General features: G+C 42.1%; 1 protein-coding gene across 3 annotated transcripts in view; it reads right to left on the bottom strand.

Moving 5' to 3' along the window:
- Positions 1-19,673, bottom strand: part of LOC124549742 (NCK-interacting protein with SH3 domain) — a 95,425-nt gene that overhangs the window by 74,843 nt on the left and 909 nt on the right. The window lies entirely within an intron of this gene.

The raw sequence follows: 19,673 nt of genomic DNA, 5'->3' as shown, positions 1-19,673 counted from the left end.
GTATGTTGATAGACACAATAAAAAACACACAAACACACACACAAATTTCAAGCTTTCGCAACTCAAGGTTGCTTCATTAGGAAAGAGGGAAGGAGAGGGAAAGAAGAAAGGGTGTGGGTTCAAAGGGAGAGGGTAAGGAGTCATTCCAAACCTGGGAGTGGAAAGACTTACCTTAGGGGAAGGGGGGGGGGGGGGGGGGGGAAGGACAGATATAGACTCGCGCGCGCACACACACACACACACACACATATATCCATCCGCACTAATACCATATATGTGCGGATGGATGTATGTGTGTGTGTGTGTGTGTGTGTGTGTGTGTGTGTGTGTGTGTGTGTCTACACACACCTGTCCTTTTTTCCCCCTAAGGTAAGCCTTTCCGCTCCTGGGATTGGAATGACTCCGTACCCTCTCCCTTTGAACCCACATCCTATCTTCTTATCCTCTCCTTCCCTCTTTCCTGATGAAGCAACCTTGGATTGCGAAAGCTTGATATTTGTGTATGTGTTTGTGTGTTTTTTATTGTGTCTATCAACATACCAGCGTTTTCTTCTTTCATAAGTTACAGCATCTTTGTTTTTTATATATATTTTTCCCCACGTGGTATGTTTCTCTCTATATTACCATTTCACCTTCCGTAATGATCTCTTCAAAAAACTTTGTGCCATTTCAGACTGTTTTGATCTAAGGTTGGCAGACTTATAGGCAGTAATCAAAAATCAAAGAACAAACTCTATGGACAGGCAATTAACCCCTACATTTTTCCTAAAAAAAATTGGAAATAATTTGGCCTGGAACACAACAAGTCTGCCTCAGGTTCACTAACAATCAATTGTTTTCTTGTACGGTGTACCAACTATTCAGTGGAAAGTTCTGGCAGAACGTAAATATTTAGAAGTAAAGGAGACCATTCACTGAATAGCAGAGGTATTGAGTCATTGTGTGTGTGTGTGTGTGTGTGTGTGTGTGTGTGTGTGTTTTACTCTAGTTTGTCAAAAGATTTATTCTGAAAGGTAGTAAAGCTTTCTTTCTCCTTTGTGTGTACTTCCAACAACTCAATTCCTCTGCTATTCGCCGAGTTGTTTCCATCACTCCACCCCTGTGAGCCACCCGCTCACATGTTCCACATTTTCTGTAGTTCTTAAAAATTTCAGCCTTTCAGAGTATGACATCTAGCAACAGTCTGTGAATCAGTTAAGAGTCTCTTGTGTGTGGCATTAGCTACACCTCCTTCAAGTGCCTACTTTATAAACTGAATCATTTCTAATCATTTGCATTTAAGTATCACGAAGAATGTGAGCCACACAGCTGCTAACAACAATTAAGATTCACTACGTAGTCATCACAATATTTCATTCTCACACAAATCATTAAGTACTGAAGTTGCCCAACAACTTCCCATTTAATTATCAGCTAGCGTGTTATACTAAAATAACATCACCTAGTCATGATAACTATGGTTACACCTGTACTTCACATAATGATCTCTTGAGACATTCTCAGTAGAGCAGCAATCAAATCAAAGAGCCTGCATCTAAAATTTAGCAGATCTGTTTGGCGTTCAAAATAAAACAAATTTTGTGCAGAAAATATTATTCCATGGTACATAATATTAAAAGTTAAAAACAGTTCAAAGCCTATGCAAGGATTGAAAATATAAGCATTTTCTCTCTCTCTCTCCACACACACACACACACACACACAAACACAAACACAAACACACACACACACACACACACACACACACAGTAAATTATTAAAAAAATGCAGAAAATACGATTTTTTCCCAATAAATAAACACTCCAGAAACAAAGCAAATGTGATCATCCAGTAGCAGCAAGCATAGGAACTAATAACAATTGAAACTATAAATTTACTGTAACCAGTCACAATTTATTTTCTGTGCAATACACATTTTAGAATTTGAAACCTCAGTCATCAGGTGGATTTATGTCAATTAATAAAGCATGTATGTGTTGGATGTACAGCTACTGGGTAGTCTGTGACACTGTTTCCAGTGATCACATACAATTTGTGTCGCTAAGGTGATTATGTATGCGATGCAAACAACGGTTGCCTGTGACCAATGGAGATAGTGTCACACATTACACAAAAGTTATACATCTTATTAATTGTCATAAATCCACCCAACAACAGATACTTCTGAAAAAGTGGAAATAAATAAATTGTGACTGATCAGAGTAGGGAGGTAGTTTCAGTTGTTATTTTTAAAAGTCTTGATAAAGCTTAACCCAAAAGTTCAAATTTAAAGATGACTAATAATAATATATCAAATGCAGAGGTATTAGATTTATTGTTGCAGGTAGCGTATATACCACCATCTGGCATCAATTTCGCACTCAAAAGACTACAAAAATCATTTGATTGCTGAATAACAGTAATTTTCCTTGTTCTGACTGAGCTGATATTAAGAATGTTAAAATGTTTCATTTGCTTTACAGCATCCCTTCTTGGCTTCTTCTATAACACTATCCATCTAGTCAATTTTTCTCTCTCAATTCTCCTTCTCTTCAGTGATAAGGCGTGATGTTTCAGAGGGACTCAATGGCATGGTTATTAATCCCTTTATTCTCATAATCAATGAGCCAATACAAAAATTTTGCAATTGATACAGATATAGTTATTAATTTAGTAATTAGTAGATATTAATTAGTAATTTAGTACTGGAGGGAAGTGTGGAGGGTAAAAATCGTAGAGGTAGACCAAGAGATGAATACGCTAAGCAGATTCAGAAGGATGCAAGTTACCGTAGTTGGTGGAGCTTGAAATCTTCACAAAATAGTGACCCAAGGTGCTGCAGATAGAAATAGGGTCCACTATGGCATCATCTGCTATGGTCAGGCTGGAAATTGGGGAATGGACCTTGGTCCCAGAGAGCTGTCAGAGGTTGGCCCCACATGATGTCAGAAGAATTGGAAAGTGGTTAAAAGAACTAGTAAATGAAATCCAGCTAGGTTTTTTTTTTTTTTTTTTTGCTATCCTGAAGAATGCAACGACACTGAGCACACAACTTTTTATAATGAATGCAGTTCACCACTGTAGAAGGAAAGATGCAAATGAGAATAAGTGTGCATGGAGTCTGAAAGAAACATGGGTGCTCCCGTGTTAAGACAAATGAGGCTAAGTTGACTGAGAAGGTCAGCCAACAGGGTGCCTGTTGGACAGGTCCTGGGAGAATCACAAAGGAGGTGGTGCACATTAACGTCACCAGGCAGCAAAAAGGGATGAAGTAGTTGCCCAACAAGCTGGAAGAAAGTCAGCCCTGTTAACACTGAAGGACAGAGGGATGTAAATGGAACAAAGTGAAAAGGTGAAGTGAGGAACAAAAATGTGGAATGCAACAGCTTGCAGCAGAGTGGTCAGGGAGATGGTTTGACTACAATCATCATTTTGGATGAGCAGAGTGACTCCTCACGAGATGGAATGCCATCCTTGGGGAAGGTCAAAGTAGTCAGGAAAGAAATGCAAGAGATCAAAGCAGTCATGAGGATGCAGTTTTGTTTCCTGGAGGCAGAGAACAAGTGGACACTGCGATTTGAAGAGCAGCCATGATCCCTCTTCATTGGATCTAAGGCTGCAAACAGTCCTTTGGAGGCAAGTCATGATGAGAGAAGGGAAAAAGGAAAAAATGAAGGGGCATCACCTCAGCAGCTACAGAGTGCCAGCATTCAAAGACTCACTGCTACAGGGTGCAGGATCCTGCTCCACGAGATCTATAGGTGTCGGCACTCCCTCTGTCAGTCTGTGGAGTCCAAGGCAGAAAAAACAGTTGACAGTCCATGCTGGTGACATGGAGGTCAGCCAGGTAAGGGTATCACATGACAACACTGTTGAAAAGTATTTACAAGTCGGCAGAGGAGAAAATCATTTGCCTTCGTTTGATTTCCTGGAGCCTTTGAGGGTGGCAGATGACAATTCAGATGTTTGTTAGGAGGGACATAAAAAGTCTTCACCGGAGTATTATTTCTGTCAGTTGTGTAACATGTGACTTTGTCCTGTGAGTGAAAGTTTGGCAGCCTGTTGCACAGCTGGAGGAGGAGGAGATGGGGATGCTATTGTGACACTGGGAGATTTTACAGCCACAGTGCTGAATCTGACGTCGCATGTCTGTGTGGCCACATTCTTCGTGGAGCGAGATGTAGCACGAACAGTACTGCAAGTACCAGATGGTAAAACGCAGGGTTTCCAACTAGCCGACAATGTATGAGTGACAGGGAAAGGCACTTTTTCCTTCACCCTTATCTCCTGGATGGCCCACACAGGACAATCTCGGGAGGAAGTTGCATAGTCACCATTGCGATTGATACAATGGGGAGAAAGAGGCAGACAATCGCCCTCATGAGCACCCTATCACAGGTAACACAAGTGGCTGGGTGTCGACAGGACATTCGAGTGTAGTTGTAACACAGACACTAGTAGCAGCACATTGGGTTCAGAATGCACGGTCAGATTGTGATAACTCCATACCCTATTTTGACCTTTGATGAAAGCACGATTCCATCAAACTTGAGAAAAAGAGTGAATGTGGGCACTAAGAATGTGTCTCCTGACACTAACAGGATAGCCATGGAGGTGCGAAGCTGCAAACAGTTGTTGTGCTTGAGAATCAGAAATAGTCTCCAAAAGCAAAGTGCCATTGCATAAACGAGAGCAGGGTTTCACAGGGCCAACTATTGCATCAACACCCTCCTGAACAATAAATGGATTTACCGTAGAAAAGGACTGTCTTCTGCATTTGAAACCATGAGGAACAGTGGTGCAGCTGGGAAGGTCTTTGAATTGTTAGCCTCATTCCATTTATGTTTAGTAGTTTAGTAGATGTTGACTGAAGATGATTGGCTCACTGCGAGAAAATTCCCCATGACTGCCAGTGTCTCCAATGGTGCACTCCTTCCAATTGCCCCCCCCCCCCCCCCCCCCTCAGAGTTCAAAGGAAGTGAAATGTAATTTAGGGCTTATACAGAAGCCAGACTGCTTTTACAAGCATTGAAGGACATGAAAGGAAAGCAGTGGTTGAGAAAGGAGTGGAACAGTATTGTAGCTTCTCCTCAATGTTATTCAGTCTGTACATTGAGAAAGCAGTTAAGGAAAAAAAGTGAAATTCAGAAAAGAAATTAAAATTAAAGGACCAGAAATAAAAACTATGAGATTTGGTGATGACATTCTATTTCTGTCAGAGACTACTAGATACTTGGAAGATCAAACGGCTCTGAGCACTATGGGACTTAACTTGGAAGATCAGTTGAACGGAATAGACAGTGACTTGAAAAGATGTTACAAGGTAACATCAACAAAAATGAAACGTGGGTAATGGAATAAATGCTCGTAGAATTATATTAGGGAATGAGACATGAAAACAGTATACGAGTGTTGCTATTTCGGCAGCAAAATAGCTGACAAGGGCTGAAGTAGGGAGGAAACAAAAAGCAGACTGACAATAGCAATAAATGTGTTTCTGAGAAAGGGAAATTTGTTAACATCGTATATAAAGTCAAGTATTTGGAAGTCTTTTCTGAATGCACTTCTATGAAATGTAGCCTTGTATGGAAGTGAAATGTGGAGCACAAGCAGTTCACACAAAATGACAACAGAAGCTTTTGAAATGCAGTGCAAGAGAAGAATGCCGAAAATTAGATGGGTAGATCAAAAAACTAATGAGAGGACACTGAATAGAATCATGGAACAAAGAAATTTATGGCACAACTTGACTACAAGGAGGGACTGGTTGACAGGACATGTCCTAAAGCATCAAGCAATCATCAGTTCAGTAATGGAAGGAAATGTGATGTGGGGAGTAAAAACTGCAGAGAGAGAGAGAGAGAGAGAGAGAGAGAGAGAGAGAGAGAGAGATCAAGACCTAAATAAAATAAGCAGCTTCAAATGGATGTAGTTTGCAGAAGGTATGCAGAGATGAAAATGCTTACACAGGACAGACTACATCAAACCAGCATTTTAATTGAGAAAGCAGCAGCAGCAGCAGCAGCAACTGCAGCAGCAACAACAACACTATGTGGGAATTATAATTTTACAAATGGACTCCCTACTTCTGACTGATGGCAGTCAGTAGCAATTGGGACACTTCGAGCTGGCACTGATCTGCAGATGCTCTTTGCCAACTGTGCAGCATACTTTTATGCCAGTATTAACTATTGTCTGCTTTGTTACTGAGCTGCGCTGTCACTGTCTGTGTCTTGTTGCAGTATTATGAATGTGACTTTTTCAAAAAAAATCTTTAAAAACAGTGATCTCAGTTTCAATAATGTGAAGTATTTAACTGACCACTACCTCTGCCATATACATTGCTGCTTGCACGGAAGCTCAAAACCCAGGTTTGTGTTGCCTGCACTGTGTACTTACAGTACATAGAGGTGGATTTTGTTTACTCTGCTCCACACCTTTCCCTGCAGAGAACCCTGTGGATTCTCCTCTGTCTATGCACCTCCTGCTTACCAGATTCCATTATAGTTTGCAATTAGTCGCTTGCCTTTCATAAATAACCTTATTGTTGCTCTTCAAGGATTGAATTCTCTTATAAGTATCACACAAGTAATAATCCTAATTTAAATATTCCTTAATTCTCACAATATGTAGTTAACTACCATCCTTTGATGAGCATCAAATCAAGTAAATACTGGACCAGCAATAGTAGATGAAATAGTAACTATGACATATAATAGCAAAAGTAGGAACATTTTTCACAGTAGTGTCTATTTTAAATCTTCAGAAACATGCTAACAACTGGGTATTGCTGTTGATTGGCTGATGGTTAATGGACTAAACAGTGAGTACATAATCCGTTGGTCAAGAGACAGGTCATCTGGATTTAGTAATGCCAGACAGAATTTGATCAAAGTATGGAGGTATGTAGAAGTTGTACTACTGAGGCATGGCAATAAAATTGATGCCAGAGCTGAGAAATAATTTTAGGGAGGTAAAAGGATACATTTTGGGCCAGTATGTATGTCAGAGAGCAAACCAGGTCTCCCTCACAGATTATCCCACTGTGAGATAAGATGGTCAATGTCTTCATGGAAAAATGTTTGTGGCTGCCCATGGAACCACGATCATACCCAGGCGCACATCTCTTTATTCAAAGCAAATTGACAGCCATGAATGTGTTTCTTCAGAGCTCCAGAAATATGTAAATTGGATGGAAAGAGACTGGGACTGTATGGAGAATGTGTAAGGGCTTCCCAGCAAAACTTTTCCAGAGTAGTAAAAACAACAACCCTCCAAAAGTTGGCAAGGTTGTGTCGATGATGCTGCAGAAATTTCACTGGGAAGCCCTTACACATCCTCCATATGGCCCCAATCTCTCTCCAAGTGATTTCGAATTTTTGGAGCCCTGAAGAAAGGCATTTATGGCCATTTATTTGCTTTGCATGAAGATGTGCACACCTGGATATAATCATGGTTCTGCAGACAAACGCAAATGTTTTTCCATGAAAGCAATGGCCATTTTGTCATACAGTGGAAAAATTGTATGAATTTTTGTGGCAATTACTCTTGAAATACCTTCTTTTTTTTCCATCTGTGTCACATTTGACTGCCCTATATGATAGTAGAAGAGAGAATGCTAAAAACTTAATGAACATCAGTTGGACCAACAAATGGTGACAGAAATAATCAGCTCTTTGAGTGAGTAGAGGCAGTCAAAGTGTCCTCTGGGCCTCAGTGTACAATGGAGTGCCTAACTTCCACAGCAGTCCCAACCCAGATCCATTACACCCAAAGTTTTAAAGGTGGGAACAGCACCAACTATCAACCAATCTTTTCTCATCGGCTAGTAACAAGGATAAGGAATGCTTAATATCTTGCCTTCATTAGAGTGCTACTACTAAATCATACAATAGGATTATGAAAAACAAGAGCTAACTGTATTCAAAAATAATTAAAACAAAGTAAAAGAGGGATGAGAAAGACAGCTGGCAGAGGAGAGCAGGGTCAAGATTCTGCCAGACCCAGCAACAGCCAGGTGGCACCCATGTCTCTGCTCCGAAAGTAGTGTAACACATCATATCTGTGAATAAAAACTATTGTATTTGAGAAAACAAAATACAAATTCAACCATCCAAATGTGATCCATCAATATTACAGCAGAAGCCAGGAAGCGACAATCACCAGGATATGAGCTACAGTTTGTGAGGCTCGGCAACTATAACGTGCAGATGGCTAATTATACAAAATGAAACTGTGGGTTAATCTAGGATGACAAAAGAGGTGGCACTATAGGACAGTGGATTCCTTATTAGTGCCATGCAGCAGTAATCTCCTTAATAATGTAAGTGGCAGATCTCGTATTGCGTTTTTATGAAGTGGTTGACCACAGACTCCACAAATTGTATTGCATGTACACCAGAAAGGCATATGCCCAAAGAGTTAACATTTAAAGCACTGCATCAGCAGAGATATATGGGGCTTCAGAACACATATTAAACCATGAATATTACTTTAAGTGGAGACTAGCCATTCAAAAGTGAGAACGAAGGCTATGCAGTGAACACCTTACTGTCTGGCTAACCTTGACATTCAGGACATATGTAGTGAATCCCATGCCTCACCACGTATTTGCAAAGTTCTTTGTCAGCTGCTTTGGGTCCCAGTGATAAATTTATCCCTCTACTATGTTGAGGTAGTAATGGGGTGTGATAGTAACACGTACCAAGTTTGTTACAAGAGAGTAATGCTCAAGATGAGTAGGAGATAGGGTTAAAGGGACCAAACTATGAGATCATTGGTCCTTCAATCCTTTGTGAATCAAGTCATGAATAGTCCCCAAAGAGAACGGAAGCAAAAGACAAAACACAATGAACCAAACTGTATCCAAGAATCAAGAATATGGATAGAGAGAATCAAGTAGAGCAGAGAGGGGTAAGAGGATGAATGTGGTAGAGTTGCTCCAGCTTGAGATCCCTGGGACACATCATGAACTGGAAGATACATCCTCTGCAAATGACCAGTGCTTCCACATCCTCCATTATCTCAAGGTAACTAGCAACATGAATAAGCTGGTAACATCTCAGGAAAGAGAGCAACAATGAAACAGTAAACGAACATATGTAAAAGAATAAGAAGAATTTTGGGAAGGGCAGGAGCCAGGCTGGACCAAACATGGGCAGCCATTGGCTCCTTGGGTTGGAGCAAGTGACTGAGTGCCCCTCCAATCCCTCAAGCGACTGACAAAGTTAATGTGCCCTACATCACTGAGATGAACTGCAGATTGAAACTGAAGAAACTGCAAAAAGGTGGGAATTTAAGGAGATGGGACCTGGATAAAATGACTAAACCAGAGGTTCTACAGAGTTTAAAGGAGAGCATAAGGGAACAATTGACAGGAATGGGGGAAAGAAATACAGTAGAAGAAGAATGGGTAGCTCTGAGGGATGAAGTAGTGAAGGCAGCAGAGGATCAAGTAGGTAAAAAGACGAGGGCTAGTAGAAATCCTTGGGTAACAGAAGAAATATTGAATTTAATTGATGAAAGGAGAAAATATAAAAATGCAGTAAATGAACAGGCAAAAAGGAATACAAACGTCTCAAAAATGAGATCGACAGGAAGTGCAAAATGGCTAAGCAGGGATGGCTAGAGGACAAATGTAAGGATGTAGAGGCTTGTCTCACTAGGGGTAAGATAGATACTGCCTACAGGAAAATTAAAGAGACCTTTGGAGAGAAGAGAACCACTTGTATGAATATCAAGAGCTCAGATGGCAACCCAGTTCTAAGCAAAGAAGGGAAGGCAGAAAGGTGGAAGGAGTATATAGAGGGTTTATACAAGGGCGATGTACTTGAGGACAATATTATGGAAATGGAAGAGGATGTAGATGAAGATGAAATGGGAGATAAGATACTGCGTGAAGAGTTTGACAGAGCACTGAAAGACCTGAATCGAAACAAGGCCCCGGGAGTAGACAACATTCCATTAGAACTACTGATGGCCTTGGGAGAGCCAGTCATGACAAAACTCTACCATCTGGTGAGCAAGATGTATGAGACAGGCGAAATACCCACAGACTTCAAGAAGAATATAATAATTCCAATCCCAAAGAAAGCAGGTGTTGACAGATGTGAAAATTACCCAACTATCAGTTTAATAAGTCACAGCTGCAAAATACTAACGCGAATTCTTTACAGACGAATGGAAAAACTGGTAGAAGTGGACCTCGAGGAAGATCAGTTTGGATTCCGTAGAAATGTTGGAACACGTGAGGCAATACTAACCTTACGACTTATCTTAGAAGAAAGATTAAGGAAAGGCAAACCTACGTTTCTAGCATTTGTAGACTTAGAGAAAGCTTTTGACAACGTTAACTGGAATACTCTCTTTCAAATTTTGAAGGTGGCAGGGGTAAAATACAGGGAGTGAAAGGCTATTTACAATTTGTACAGAAACCAGATGGCAGTTATAAGAGTCGAGGGGCATGAAAGGGAAGCAGTGGTTGGGAAAGGAGTGAGACAGGGTTGTAGCCTCTCCCCGATGTTATTCAATCTGTATATTGAGCAAGCAGTGAAGGAAACAAAAGAAAAATTCGGAGTAGGTATTAAAATTCATGGAGAAGAAATAAAAACTTTGAGGTTCGCCAATGACATTGTAATTCTGTCAGAGACAGCAAAGGACTTGGAAGAGCAGTTGAACGGAATGGACAGTGTCTTGAAAGGAGGATATAAGATGAACATCAACAAAAGCAAAACGAGGATAATGGAATGTAGTCAAATTAAATCGGGTGATGCTGAGGGGATTAGATTAGGAAATGAGACACTTAAAGTAGTAAAGGAGTTTTGCTATTTAGGGAGTAAAATAACTGATGATGGTCGAAGTAGAGAGGATATAAAATGTAGACTGGCAATGGCAAGGAAATCGTTTCTGAAGAAGAGAAATTTGTCAACATCGAGTATAGATTTAAGTGTCAGGAAGTTGTTTCTGAAAGTATTTGTATGGAGTGTAGCCATGTATGGAAGTGAAACATGGACGATAACCAGTTTGGACAAGAAGAGAATAGAAGCTTTCGAAATGTGATGCTACAGAAGAATGCTGAAGATAAGGTGGGTAGATCACGTAACTAATGAGGAGGTATTGAATAGGATTGGGGAGAAGAGAAGTTTGTGGCACAACTTGACTAGAAGAAGGGATCGGTTGGTAGGACATGTTTTGAGGCATCAAGGGATCACAAATTTAGCATTGGAGGGCAGCGTGGAGGGTAAAAATCGTAGAGGGAGACCAAGAGATCAATACACTAAGCAGATTCAGAAGGATGTAGGTTGCAGTAGGTACTGGGAGATGAAGAAGCTTGCACAGGATAGAGTAGCATGGAGAGCTGCATCAAACCAGTCTCAGGACTGAAGACCACAATAACAACAACATCACTGAGACAAATACAAACCATTTTTGTAAGTAAAATGTAAAACCAGATCAGCCACTTTGGTGTCGTCTGTGAATAAAGGTAGCAGGTCAGCAAGTTTGGGGTTTCACTGTAAGGTGGCCAAATTAGGGCAGATTCAGTGTGGACTGAACCACCTCACCACCAGTGGGGTGAATTCTCACGTTGTAGTATGTGGCCATGAGTCACCTAAGGGTGGCCAATGCACAGCCACTAAAGAACAGCAGAGTCCCTCCGAGAAGTATGAAGGGAAGACTGCCACGTGGTCTTGGTCCCCTTACAGGTTTGCAGTTTATTCATGGAAGCCATTGCACACTTTCATGGAAACTATCCTGTTTTCCAAGCCTCCAACAATCAAAGATCTGGTTCTGGCACCATCATCTCCAAAGTTGGCATCTTGACAGCCCACATAGCCAACATGTTCATTCCCTGGGATCTCAATGTGATCTGGGGTCCAAACAAAGACAACAAACCTTTCAGACTGATGGAGGTCATACAGGAGATCCTGGATAGTCATTAGCAATGGATGTAGAGATTAGCACTGGTCGATAGCCTGAAGACTACTAAGGAAATCACTGCCGATTAATAATGTTTCACTTGAACAAATGTGGCCGAGGGCTGGAGCAATGGCCACCAATTATGCAGCAAATTCACTGCATCAGGAAGCATAGTTCACTGCACTCTGCATGTGTGCAGGCAAAACCAGTTCATCCATCAACCACAGAGCCATCAGCATATACCACTTCCAAACCCAGAAATACATCAAGGACAGCCTGGAACAGGCAGCAAAAAACCATGGGATTAATAGTGTCTTTTCGTCCAAAGATAGAGCAAGACAGATCAAAGGATGGCGTACAAACCATGGGGGAAAAAATAAATTTAAAAAAAAATCAAGAATTGGCCCTAGAGAACCCACTCATGTAGGTTAATGAGAATGTTTTGACTTCATGCGGTGTCATAAGCCTTTTGCAAGTCAAAACAGACAGCAATAATATGACAACACCAGGCAAAAGTTGACCAGATGGCAGATTCCAGGCAGACAAAATTTTCAGCAGTAGAACAACCTGGGCAAAAATCACTTTGGGACAGAGCCAAAAAACCTCAAGACTCAAAGGTACCTGCTGGCTCACAATATGTTCCAGTAGTTTGCATTAGTGAGACTAACTGGGTGATAGCTGTTCATTTCAGTACCATCTCTGAGTCTCATCACTGAGACGGGAACTCACCCTTGCTCCAGATATGGTGGAAAATTGCAAGGACATAACACTGGAAATTCACTAATAGATATCTGAGCGTTGGCTGAGGATGTGATCTGGCCCTGGATCTATGTTGGGGCAAGGAGTTAGTGCACTGAGGAATTCCCACTCACTGAACAAAGCTCCAGGTGACTTTGCTCCATCTGCTTTTTTTAAGGACGAAATGCAGGCTGATAATTCTCAGCTACAGAGGCTCGAGCAATAATACGAAGCAAAATATTTGATGACAGTGCGTCCGTGTAGCCAACAGCATTCAGAGAGATACTGCGTACACCTGTGGGGGACTGGTGTACACCGAGGCACTCAATCTTTGTCCAAAGCTGTGAGGGAGGGGTACAGTGTCCAATGGCAGCAACATACTGTCTCAGCATTTTCATTTCTGTCATTTCATGAGGTGGCAGACCCAAGCATGAAGCCATTTAAAGGTAATTAAGTGCTTATTCAATGGATGTCACTTATGGCGTCGGAAGGCACATCTAAGCTCTATAATGGCCACAGTGATTTTGGGAGTCCACCGAGGTTTGGACAGCCACATCCATACCTCCTTGTGGCGTGACACTAAGGATGATGGAAAAGGCGATGGCACCTTAATCAGCTTTGTTGCGAGCCCATCTGGGTGGATGCCCCAGGAGGATGGGAGGATCAAGACAAATGGTCTCTGATTACTGTCACAAACATCATCACGGACTCTTCAATGGATAAAGCGGAGATGACATGGGCTGCAAATAGAAAGATCAATGGCTGAATAAGACCCATCTGCACAACTGATGTGTGTGGGAACACTAAACTTCAAGAGCATGGGGGGGGGGGGGGGGGGGGGAGAGGGAGGAGGAGGATCGCCAACCGCCGGGGAGGCGGTGTAGTCTAGTGGTCCTGAGGGCCCAACATAGAAGACACAGAGGACAATGGTAATATCGTCTAGGATGCAGACGATGCTGTTTCTTCTTGGCTTCTTGATACGAGAGTCAGTCAAGAGTCTTGCATCCTCAGATTTTCTTTTCTCTTTGGAGAGTCCAGTCAACACGATGAACAATGGTCCCCCCAGTTGACACTGATGGGGGCAGGGGCACAAGGAGCGATCATGTACAACAGACATCTGCAATCACTACAGATGGGGCTACTGTCAAGAGTCTTGCATCCTCAGATTTTCTTTTCTCTTTGGAGAGTCCAGTCAACACGATGAACAATGGTCCCCACAGTTGACACTGATGGGGGCAGGGGCACAAGGAGCGATCATGTACAACAGACATCTGCAATCACTACAGATGGGGCTACTGTTGCAACACGAAGACATATGCCCAAATCTTGGGCATTTGTAACACCGCATGGGAGGGGGAACATGCAGCGTCACATCACATCGTTACACCATCAGCTTGACCTTTTTACGCAACGAGTTACCTTCTAAGGCCAAAATGAAGGCTCCAACCTTGTTGTCCTTTGGTCCCCCTGGACACAATGGATGAAATACACATCCCGGCATGTAACTCATCATAGTCTTTGGAAGCAGACTGTGGTGGAAGATGATGCCCTGCACCATACAGAGACTGTTTGCAAACAAAAAGGAATCCACATTTTTCCTTAAACAACTAAGTACGCGGCAGGGGAGGGGGGGGGGGGCATATTTCCCCTCGTATCTCGGGGCCCTATATTCCTCTCATGGCATAAACAGGGAAAGAAACATTTTGGGGCCACATCTCTCTGTGGCGTTAAGTCTTACTTTCTGAGTGGACTGCTGGGGCCATGTGTCCAAGAGCGGAAGAAAGTTTAATTCGCTTCATGAGTGAGTCTTCCGCCACAGTACCACCCACCACAAAAATGGGTTCTCACCACTGGTGAGAAACAGCCACAGTTACTGGCCAGTAAATCATTGCCCAAGTTCCTATGCCCCAGCCATGATAGACAATTACTCCTTGACATATGTGGGGGGTTTCCAGCTCAGGTATCAACAGTGCGATCCGATCAATGCAGAGCCAGGAGGCTACCACTGTGCAGGTACTTGATGCTCCCCACACCACCCCTCCCCAGGATGCAAAAAGAGAAAGGCACAAATATATATGCCACAATGGGCAACCTTTCCTGCATGATGCACACTTCTGTAAAATTTGGAAAAAAAATAGCATGTCAGAACCAACAATGGAGATTATATAGTCAAGACTGAAATGTTTTATACGGCTGGAAGGGAAGAAAACAAGTACGTAAAACTCACAAATCACATCCAAATGTAACCAGCACCAAGAAGACCATTAAATGGAAAGGCAGAAGCATGTTCAGAAAGTAGGAGTACTGGATTTTTATATATATTTTTTAGTTTATTTGAAAATAATTATAGGGTATTGTTGATATGCTTGTTGCCAACTTTCCCATATAATCGTCATCCCGTTCAGTGCATGTGGTGAGCCATGGCACAAGCTTCTTTATTTCTTTCTCAAAGAAATTGCACCAGATCCTCCTCCCACTTCAAAACCTCTTTCAGCACCTACTAGTCGGTCAAAATTTTAAGTCCACTTGTGTGCCCTCAGGGAGATGAACAGATAATAATCTGAAGTTGCTAAGTCAGAGGAATCCAGGGGGATGTTTCAAAATATCTCCATCAAATGTGTCCTAGAGCATCTTGTTGACTAAGGCTGTGTGAGCATGGGCATTATCATGCAACAAGTATAATCCTCTCATCACCATTCTCCTCCTCCTGTTTTGATTGTTTCATATGAGTTTTCTAGTGTCTCGCAATATTTTTGTGCGTTGATGGTATCAGCCTGAGGCAGAAATTTGATCAAAAGGATACCTTTGGTCCCAAAACACTGAGGCCATGATTTAGTTGCACGAAATTGTGGTTTTGAATTCTTTGACAGATGAATAATTGATGTGACGCCATTGTGATGACTGGATTTTAGTCTCATGCATGTAAAGAGCCATCCACATTTGATTTCCAGTCACAATAGAGCTCAGAAAATCCTCACCCTCCAATTCAAGTCAATCAAGAAAATCACAGGCACTACTGACCCAATTTTTCTTGCGCTGCTCTGTCAGTTGTTTTGAGACCCAGCTTGCACACACAGTTTCTGGTAGTCCAGCATTTCTGTGAGTGTCTTGTCTAAGCGAATTCTGGAGAGCTGTGGAAACATCGCAGAAATTTCATCCAATGTCAACCAGTGGTCTTTACAAACAGTTTCCTTGATTTTTTGCACCAACTCATTAGACAAAACGGAAAGTCCTCCACTCCTCTGTTCATCATATACATTTACTCTGTCTCCACTAAACTCCCTACACCACTTAAACATACTCTTTCTGTTCATAACATCTTCGCTATAAACCATTTTGATTAATGAAATCATGTATGCGTTGGTTTAAACCTTGGCTCCTATTCTGTGTTTGTTTTCCTGCGGTTTATGTGATTATGCTGTTGTTCGCTCTCTCCATAAGAGGCAGCAGCGGTGTGTATCGATATTAGCACCTTGTACTATCTTTAATCTGGTGCTTATAGTTTTCGACTGTGCTGTGTGCGAGGAGTCAGATCGAGAATGGTTGGGGTGACTGCCTGTCTCACCTAAGTGAACGTTAGTATTTCAAGTAGTGGCCGATCCCCGAAACTTCTGAGCACCATTAGCTGCCCTGCCTTTTCTTATTTTCTGTTGTGTGTATTTGTATGGTTCATAGCCGATGGTTTTGAATTAAAGCTGAACTGTTTTAGTCGTGTTTTAAGTCCTGGGCCTTAAGCCGTTTTAAAATTAAAATTCCTTGCTTGTCAAGTGTAAGATTGTTTGGGGCCTTCAGCCTAATTAAAGATAAGGCCTTCTGCCTCCTCCTCCTCTCTCTCTCTCTCTCTCTCTCTCTCTCTCTCTTTTTTTTCCCCCCCCCCCCCCATTGAGTCTTAAATCATGCCTTCAGCCGTCTTTAAATTACAAAAGTCACTTTCGAAATGTTAGATTTTTGGGCCTTCAGCCAATTTATAGAACTTACTTAACGTGAGGCTTTCTGCCTTCTAAATATTCTTTCTGGTGTCTGAATTTTGAGTTAATGGCTTTTAGCTTTTTTTGTGGTTGTGCCCTTAAGGCATAGGATAGTGTGGTGTATTCAGCCAATGACTAAGTTCATGAATTTGTACTGTAATGTTTGGTCAAATAAATAAAGTTATATGTGCGTGAGTGTACCTGACAGCGGCTCATTTGGGCCCCTTTCAACAATTCCAACTACCTGTCCTGTCCTGCGGGTTTAGCACGGCGTTTCAGGGCAAAGGAGCTGTTATATGGGACAGTGGGAGAAAGATGGTGGGCACCAGGTGTACAGGAAAGGAATGAGAGACAGAGGCACCAGGTTGGAGTTCATGCGGGGCACAATGATGGCCACATGAAGGCATGGAATGGGAGGCTGGTGACAGGAAAGAGGGAGGGGAGACTGTGAAGCTGCCATTGAACTCTAGCATGTCGTGCCAAGGTGCATGCTATGTCATGGGTAATCAAGTCTTTTCTGTGCCCCAATTTGACAGTGGCCATTCATTCTGCTGGAAAGATGGTTGGTGATCGTGCTTACATAAAATGCTGCACAGAAATTGAAGTAGGGCTGGTATACAATGTGGCTGCTTTCAAAGATTGGCCCTGTCTCTAATGGGACAGGATGTGCTGGGTATGTGAATCAGGCAGGTCTTGCACCTGGGTCTTCCCGTGAGATATGATCCCTGTGATAAGGGCTTGGGAGTGGCACAATAGTTCAGTTGCTCCAGCAATACGGGATGATATACTGGATGATGGGGGGGGGGGGGGGGGGGGGGGTTTGCTACTCAGCAGCTGGTTCTTGAGGGTGGTGATATGGCCAGTGGTATGGATGGAGCCATCATAGAGTCGGAGATCAGCATCCAGGAAGGTGGCATACTGGGCTGAGAAGGATCAGGCGAAGTCGCTGGCGCAAAAGATGCTGAGGCTGTGGAGAAATGAGGATTAAGGTGTCTTGCCAGGGATCCAGAGTATGAAGGTGAAGAGTATGAGTATGAAGTATCCAGAGTATGAATGAATGTGAACCAGACAAGAAGTTTGGGAGGCTAGGAAGGTTTTCTATAGGTGGCTCACTGGCGGGTTGGCATCATAGGAGGGTGCCATGTGTGTGACCATGGCTATGCCGAAGACTGGTTTGTATACATTCCTCTCAAGGCAGTATTTGGGAGTGAGGATATAATTGGTGAGGTGTATATGGAGAAAGAAAGTGGTTTTGCAGGAGAACATTGGGAGAGGTAGTGTTCAATACCAGCACAGCCATGGGCATGAAGGATGTTGGCATTTATGGAGATGGTATCAACAGTGGAGAAGGGACTGAGGTGGTAATGGTAGAGAGTTGATGAATGACGTGGCTTGCATCTTTGATGAGAGAAGCTTGTCTACAGGAAACGATTGGGGGTGTTCATTGACAAGAGCAGGAACAAAGTAATCAGCTACAATGGAGTGTCCAGGATTGTTGGGTTTACAGATGTTGAGAAGTGTATAGGAGATAAGTGTGGGGAAGGGTGTGGGGGAAATGGATTCAGGGAGAGATTCTGGGGTGGGCCCAATGTTTTGAGTAGGGATTGGCAGTTTTTCTGGACTTCTGGGATGGGATCACTACGACAGAGTCAGACAACTGGTGGAAGCCTTCAGCCAGGTAATCACTGTGATTCACGATGACAGTGGTGGAGCCTCTGTCTGCAGGGAGGATGGTTAAATCAGGGTCTGTCTTGAAGTTATGAACAGGCTATTCTTTCTCCTATTGAGAGGTTTCTGTTCTTGGGGAGGGACCTGGGGAAGGATGGTGAGGCCAAGTTGAAGAGAGAGAAATTCATGGAGGTGGCCAGAGGCTGGTTAGGTGGGAGGGTTACTTATTGATTGGGATATGAACTTGGACAGGAAATGTTCTGTGTTGGGATTAAGTTGGTTGTGGTTAGAGGAACTGGCAGCGAAGAAAGGTTCATACTGTAGGGATCAGGAGAAGGAGAGAAGGTTTTTGATGAGTCTATCATGACAACTTCGATGTAGGATTGCACGTGTGGCCTCTGGATAGAAATGAAACTTCTGTAGAATTGAGGTTTGGGAGGATATGTTGACAACATTTTTTTCTGTTTTCTTTAGGTTCGGAGGTTAGTGGAATGTTTGGTGGGAATTTTTTGGGGGATATGGTAAGTGGAATAGATCTTTGCTTCTGTACTGTTAATGTATAACTTGTCTCTTTCCATAACCCTGAAGAGTCTCCTTCCCGATGTGATTTATAAAGTGCAAAGCATTCATGAACGAATGAGTTAAATCTCTAATGATTTAATTAGCCTTCCACAATATTTTTGAGGCGTTATCAATGCTGATTTACCATTACACCTCAGTTTTGTAAAGCATCTGTGCATGATTATGTACGCGTAAGCACTTCCCAATGAGTCAGTGCTCTTATGCCGCTATTATATGAGATTTCATGACTTGTGTCATATGAGATATAGCAAAGAGTGGTCTATTTGGAAACTAGCCAATATTTCATTTGTTATGGGAAATTCTGTTTAAATAACTACTGACTGAAACACTCTGACCCCACCATCAATAGAAAATTTCACTTACACTAAGCACACTAATGTCAATCAAAACTTTCCATAAATCGAGATCTCCTTCATATGTTATCACTTTGCACACCGCAGCACAAGGAGCAGGAGCTACATGAAAGAATTCTGCTGTATATCAAAGAACAGATGACACAGGATCGTGTAGCCCTAAATATCATAATATAACTAGAAGATTCAGAGCACATACACAAATGTACAAGCTGTTGTATTTCCTATGCAGTATGTGAAAATGAAACAATGATGTATATAAATTAATATGGTATCAATCATCCTTCAACATAAACCATATTTCTGCCTCTGTAATATAAATGTACAACATGTCTTAGTATTGAACGCATACATTTACAAACAATTCCTAAAGCAATTCTATAACCTCTATTTGGCTTGTAGTAAATTATTTAATTATTTTAAGTAGGGAAGTTAACAAGTCGTTAACGCTTTAGAATGAAGTCAGTTT

This window comes from Schistocerca americana, chromosome 1 (genome assembly GCF_021461395.2).
Source record: "Schistocerca americana isolate TAMUIC-IGC-003095 chromosome 1, iqSchAmer2.1, whole genome shotgun sequence".
NCBI classification, from domain to species: Eukaryota; Metazoa; Arthropoda; class Insecta; order Orthoptera; family Acrididae; genus Schistocerca; species Schistocerca americana.
Note: the sequence above shows the minus strand (reverse complement) of the source record. Positions and strands in the feature narration are given on the sequence as shown.